Source organism: Procambarus clarkii, unplaced genomic scaffold (genome assembly GCF_040958095.1).
Source record: "Procambarus clarkii isolate CNS0578487 unplaced genomic scaffold, FALCON_Pclarkii_2.0 HiC_scaffold_109, whole genome shotgun sequence".
Classification (NCBI taxonomy): domain Eukaryota; kingdom Metazoa; phylum Arthropoda; class Malacostraca; order Decapoda; family Cambaridae; genus Procambarus; species Procambarus clarkii.
In genome coordinates this window covers 123,525-130,075 of record NW_027189142.1, presented here as the reverse complement: position 1 = coordinate 130,075, position 6,551 = coordinate 123,525, and the positions used below count along the sequence as shown (strand labels likewise).

The 6,551-nt window shown below is 45.1% G+C and overlaps 1 non-coding gene across 1 annotated transcript; it reads right to left on the bottom strand.

Moving 5' to 3' along the window:
• Positions 1–297: 297 nt before the first annotated feature.
• LOC138360372 (5S ribosomal RNA) lies at positions 298–416 on the bottom strand. Its single transcript, XR_011226320.1, has one exon. It is a non-coding gene; the product is annotated as a 5S ribosomal RNA (ribosomal RNA).
• Positions 417–6,551: the final 6,135 nt, after the last annotated feature.

Below are 6,551 nucleotides of genomic sequence, written 5' to 3'. Positions count from 1 at the left end.
TGGCTATTAGGTACGACATATATATATATATATATATATATATATATATATATATATATATATATATATATATATATATATATATATATACAACATGTTTTGTTTTGGTTGTTTGTTTTTGTATAAAGCCTCACACACTATATTAAGCGAGTTTGTTTTAAACATGACATACATATTAATTCATTTTACCAGGCCTTATTCCACACAACTCCGTGAATTTCCCGTGGAGCCAGCCAGCCAGCCAGCCATTCAAACAAAAACAAACGAAACAAAACAAAACAAAACAAAAAACATTATTGCCAACAGCATTTGGTGTTCCCAGGCGGTCACCCATCCAAGTACTAACCAAACCCAACGTTGCTTAACTTCGCTGATCGGACGAGAAGCGGTGTTCTCAACGTGGTATGGCCGTTGGCATGAGACTGCCTACACATTGTGGCTAATAACCAACTCTTTTTAGTCATCACGGCAGGATACGGACCTTCTTGTGGTGTCTTAATGGTAATTGTATCCTAACATATTTTTGTCTCCTTGGCATGGATATTTAACATCGTTTATTCAGTCTTGGGTTTATGTTCTTTCGCCATTTACAGACATTTTACATCTACCTACTTCCTCAGCCTACCCTGCCAATTTCTAATGAATTTGTGGATTTTCTTTTGTAATACATACATGTGTGTGCTCATCTGCTCTTCAGTTTTTATGATATTTGTCTCATCTGTCCTGCTTTATGATACTTTTACAAAGAACATGAACAAATGCTTCTATTTTAGAGAAGATATGGGATCCAGGTTTCGGAGCCGTAAAACCAACCGTCGTGATTGGTGGACGAGTTGCCAGGTTGCAGCTTCTGTACCGTGCCGGCACATAAATAGGTTCGGCTCAAGCGGCGGCAGCATCATTTCCCCGTGACTGTCTGAGCGTCTCTCATCACCTTGGTTATCTCATCATCATCATGGTAGAAGCAAAGCCTACCAAGAAGGCTGCGGCTGCTGCTGCTGTGGTGGCCACCACCAGGAAACCTCGCGTCCAGGTTGCTCACCCGAAAACTAGTCAAATGGTTCTAGCCGCGGTCGCAGCACTCAAAGACCGTAAGGGCTCGTCTCTACAAGCAATCAAGAAGTACGTTGTTGCCAACAACAAAGTCGAGGCTGCCAAGATCGCCATTTACATCCGAAGATTTCTCAAGAAAGCAGTGGCTGACGGCATTCTTGTTCAGACCAAGGGAAGTGGAGCTAGTGGATCATTCAAGCTGGCCGTAGCAGAGAAGAGGGCCGTTCTAACTCCCAAGAAAGCCACCACAACCAAGAAACCATCTACAGCAGCAAAGAAGGCCGTGGTAACTCCCAAGAAAGCCGCCACAAGCAACAAACCACCTACAGCCTTGAAAAAGAAGCAGCAGCAGCAGCAGCAGCTTGTTGTTGGGAACAAAAAGCCCAAAATAAAGAGAGCTTCAAAATCTCCCAAACCACCCAAGGCAAAGAAAGCTGTCAAGAAAACAACAAAGGCAAAATAAACGACGACATGCAAGCAGCATGAATACACATGACAATAAACATCCAGGCCTCCCCCCTCAGTGGAGGGGCCTCATATGATTCCAAAAAGAGTTTAGTTTTGTAGACAAATAAATCATTACTTTTGGGGTAGATTTACTCTGTATATTATATATATATATATATATATATATATATATATATATATATATATATATATATATATATATATATATATATATATATATATATATATATATATATATATATATACACACATACATGGGTGAGGTGATATGGTACCAAAGTTTTGGGTGAGGTGATTGACATTTACACAAGATAAAACACGAACCAATGGGAATAAAAACATAAGAATGGAAGTAACTGCAGAAGGCCTATTGGCCCATAACACAAGCACTTCCTCTTGATGCTTCTATATTGGTTCGGAGTCTTGAAGCTATAATATATATATATATATATAGATATATATATATATATATATATATATATATATATATATATATATATATATATATATATATATATATATATATATATATATATATATGCACACAAAACTAAATAGTCTTGTTAGACAAATTGCCCCTATTAGAGGCAAGTTGACTAACAAGCCGAATGACTGCAATTGTTTTGAATTTGAGTTAAATCTAACATAGAAATGTAATCAAACCTAACCTAACCTATGCTAACCCAAGCTAAGCTAACCTAACCTAACCTAAGCTAAGCTAACCTAACCTAACCTAACCTAACCCAGCAATTCATGATCTTAATATAATACTGTTAATTGGATAAACCAATTTGGAAAGAAATGTTCGAAAATAACAAAATTAACTGTGCTTGTTAGGAAAATTGGGCCTTGCATACTTGTCCCAATAGTGTGGTTCTCGCTTTTAGGTACGACATAAACGTATACCTAAGTTGAGAGAGAAAAAGATTCGCACTCAAACATGCATATCGATTGCCAGTCCTGAATTCTGGGTAGATATTCGTGTCCTCCCTTTTCATTTACCATCATTTGGATACTATCAAAACAGCTCTGAGAAGGATAAAATGAATAAAACGGGTAGCTCACTCATGTAAAAAGGAAGAGTTGGGAAAGATATCTCTCTCTCTCTCTCTCTCCCCCTCACCCCCCCCCACCCCCCACCCACCACCAATGATCCTGCTCTGCTAGTATATAACGGAACAAACCTTCCCCCCCCCCACCCCTCCCTCCCCAATCAGAGTCCCTTTAAGCATGCGAGGATAAAAAATAGATTTCATAAGACCCAATGTGCTAGCTGATATCAAAACAATTTATGTTATCGTCTATTAAGCCCTTCAGTAAAAAAGTATAGGGACCTAATTAGGTCCCGTTTTGAGGTGGTGGTGGGTGGAATCGATGGATTAGCCAAGCTCTTATCCGCCGAATCCGTAGAGGGTACGACCCTGGCGCTTCAGAGCGTACACCACGTCCATGGCAGTGACGGTCTTCCTCTTGGCGTGTTCCGTGTAGGTTACAGCATCACGGATGACGTTCTCGAGGAACACCTTCAGGACGCCACGGGTCTCTTCGTAGATGAGACCCGAAATACGCTTCACGCCGCCACGACGAGCTAAGCGACGAATAGCGGGCTTGGTGATGCCCTGGATGTTGTCACGTAGCACCTTACGATGACGCTTGGCGCCACCCTTTCCGAGTCCCTTGCCTCCCTTGCCGCGTCCAGTCATGGTGTTGAAGTTGTGTGAATAATAAAATTTCGGCACGATTTCCCCAGACTATATCCCGTCAAGCGGACGTACTTGTAGCATGGCAACTCCTAACTCCTGCCTGTCCTTACTTTATGCTTGTACTCGAGCAGAAACACGGCTTTCTCACAACGCTTTCAAAACTGCAGTTGCCTACTCGTCTGTTTCACGTCTCTGTGAAATGACTTTTGCACAAATCCAAAAAATAGAGCAAAATCAGCGATAATAGTGTTTGAGGTGAGCTGCCTGTTGGCTGCAGCCAGAGGAAGGAGGGGAGGGGCAACGGGGTGACGTAGGCGAGTCGAGCAGCCAATGGCGCTCGAGCAAGCGCCTCGAGACGGCGTATATAAGCAAAAATTTTTCGGCGCCGGCCATCACAAACCACAGTTGTTCACCATGGCTCGCACCAAGCAGACTGCTCGCAAGTCCACGGGAGGCAAGGCTCCTCGTAAGCAGCTGGCCACCAAGGCAGCACGCAAGTCTGCTCCTGCCACAGGGGGCGTGAAGAAGCCTCACCGTTACAGGCCCGGAACGGTCGCCCTGCGTGAGATCCGTCGTTACCAGAAGAGCACAGAGTTGCTCATCAGGAAACTTCCCTTCCAGCGTCTGGTGCGCGAGATTGCCCAGGACTTCAAGACCGATCTTCGCTTCCAGTCGTCTGCCGTCATGGCTTTACAGGAGGCATCCGAGGCTTACCTGGTCGGTCTCTTCGAGGACACTAACCTCTGTGCCATCCACGCCAAGCGTGTCACCATCATGCCAAAGGACATTCAGCTTGCTCGCCGTATCCGTGGAGAGCGTGCATAAGCTAAAACGACCACCCTAGTATACACCAAACTCGGCCCTTCTCAGGGCCAAAATATCCTTCTAAGGAGATTTCAGACATTCCTAGCATCAGTCATATGAATTAACCTTCATCTATACATATAATAAATAAATAAATACAATAATTTAGGTGTCATACATACACTGTACACGTGATATCAATAAATCAAGTCATTTGTAGTACAACCTGTCCTCTTACAAACAAAACGCCGTCGCTTTTCATTCTTATGCACTGCCAAGGATCCTCCCCCCCCCCCTCCAAAAAAAAAAAAAAAAAAATTGTCATACTGTACTAGAAATAAAAGCAGCTTGTATAAGTGACATACTGTCCTGTCCTGTTTTATTCTGTTTTTGGTCCTCTGGCTTAATCTGTTAAGTTAGGAGATGACATTTTAAATTAACCGTTTTCTTGACATTTTCAAACCTTAAGAGGGTGGCCTGCATAGTAATCCTAATGTGGAACATAACAATGAATCTCTAATCTCTAGAAAAAAGATACCGAGTGTTTATATGTGTGTTGAGAGAGAGAGAGAGACATGCAGAGACAGAGACAGAGACAGACAGACAGACAGACAGACAGACAGACAGACAGACAGACAGACAGACAGACAGACAGACAGACAGACAGACAGACAGAGACTGAGAGAGAGAAACACACACAGACAGTTTCATAAATATTCTCATTTTATAGCTATTTGCTTTCAGTGACAGAGGTTTTTGTTATAATAGTATTGGTGTCTAACACTCACAATCTCTTTAGAAATTAAAGTGTGGCTCCAATGGAGCCGAGTTTGTTGGTTTGAGGCCAAGCCACCACCACAGGGCAGTAAGTAAGCCGTTTACTTGGAGGAGGTGTACTTGGTGACGGCCTTAGTGCCCTCAGAGACGGCGTGCTTGGCCAGTTCTCCGGGCAACAGGAGCCTTACAGCCGTCTGGATCTCCCGACTGGTAATGGTGGAACGCTTGTTGTAGTGGGCCAGGCGAGAAGCCTCGGCGGCGATGCGCTCGAAGATGTCGTTCACGAACGAGTTCATGATCGACATGGCTATGGAAGAGATACCAGTGTCGGGGTGGACCTGCTTCAGCACTTTGTAGATGTAGATGCTGTAGCTCTCCTTCCTCCTGCGCTTCTTTTTCTTATCGCCCTTGGCAATGGCCTTCTGGGCCTTTCCGGCCTTCTTGGCAGCCTTTCCAGATGCCTTGGGTGGCATGATGATGCTCGTGCTGGCTGGCGTTGCGATACAATAATGAACTTTTGCGCGAGTCGAGCTTTCCTTTTATATCCCGCTCGCGACTCAGCTCAGAGCGGGTCGCGTGGCGGAGCGCGCTGATTGGTCAGTGGCGGACTCCCTTGATCCTGAGCGGGGTATATAACACGAAGCTCGATCTGCGGGCCGGCATAAAGATTAAGGACTCGCCAGCCAGCAGCCGCCGTGAGCAGACGTGCTCCCAGGAGCTCCCGCCACCTACAGGAGAAACTGAGCGTTGGCTCCGCCCACCTCACTCAGGATTGGTGCGCCAGCGAGCCAATCACAGCCGGCCGGCCGCGTAGCAGCCAGCCACACTCACTGCCAGTCGACTACAAGCTCTCTCGGCGTCAAGACACGCCGGGGCACCTGTACTGTGTCTCAACCTAGCTCTACTGACGCTTACAGCAGTATGATGTCCTAATAAAATAACTACCCATCCTCATCCTTCATCCCACACCCCCTCCCCCCCCCCATTCCCCACCCTCTCCTCCCCATTCTCTCCCTGCCTGTACCAAGACACACCACACACACACTCACACAATACACAATGCATAACCTACTAATCATAGAATTAAGGAGTGAATAAGGCTGTCTTTCTAAACTGTTTCTACCTCTTGTATTTCGCCATTCCAAACGATCATTCCCGAGCGGTAGCCAAAACCGGGTTCTTGAAATTCTTGCGAAGGTTTGATCGGGCATCTAACAGCCTTGTAGCAGGCTTAGGCTATCGATAGGTTCAATTACCACCTTGTCTAGTAGCTCTAGTTGCCTAGCAACTAGAAGTTAGAGGCCTCGGCCTAACTAACACCCACCATCCACTTAGTCTACCTGGACACTTCACAGCACCCACCATAGTATAGATTAGATTAGGCTGCCTGGCCCACCAAGCTATGGCGACCAAAGTCAGATTCACAGACGAATCTGGCCGGGGTCGTACCCCAGCCCAACTACTTGAGGTGATCTACGAGGTCACCCAGATTACCTACAAAAATGTGTACAAAATAACGAATGGAGCCATCTTGTTGGTACCCAATGCAAACCTCCCAGACCTCCTTTCGTCAGACACCATGAACAAACTAAGGGAGAAGAATATCACTGTCTACCCCCCTGCCGAATTCCAAGCCCAGCGCACCATCTTTGTACATAGGATCCATGACATCATCATGGACCACTCAAATGATGAAATAATTGCAGAAATAGAGAGGAAAAACAGGGATGTCAAAATACTTCAGGC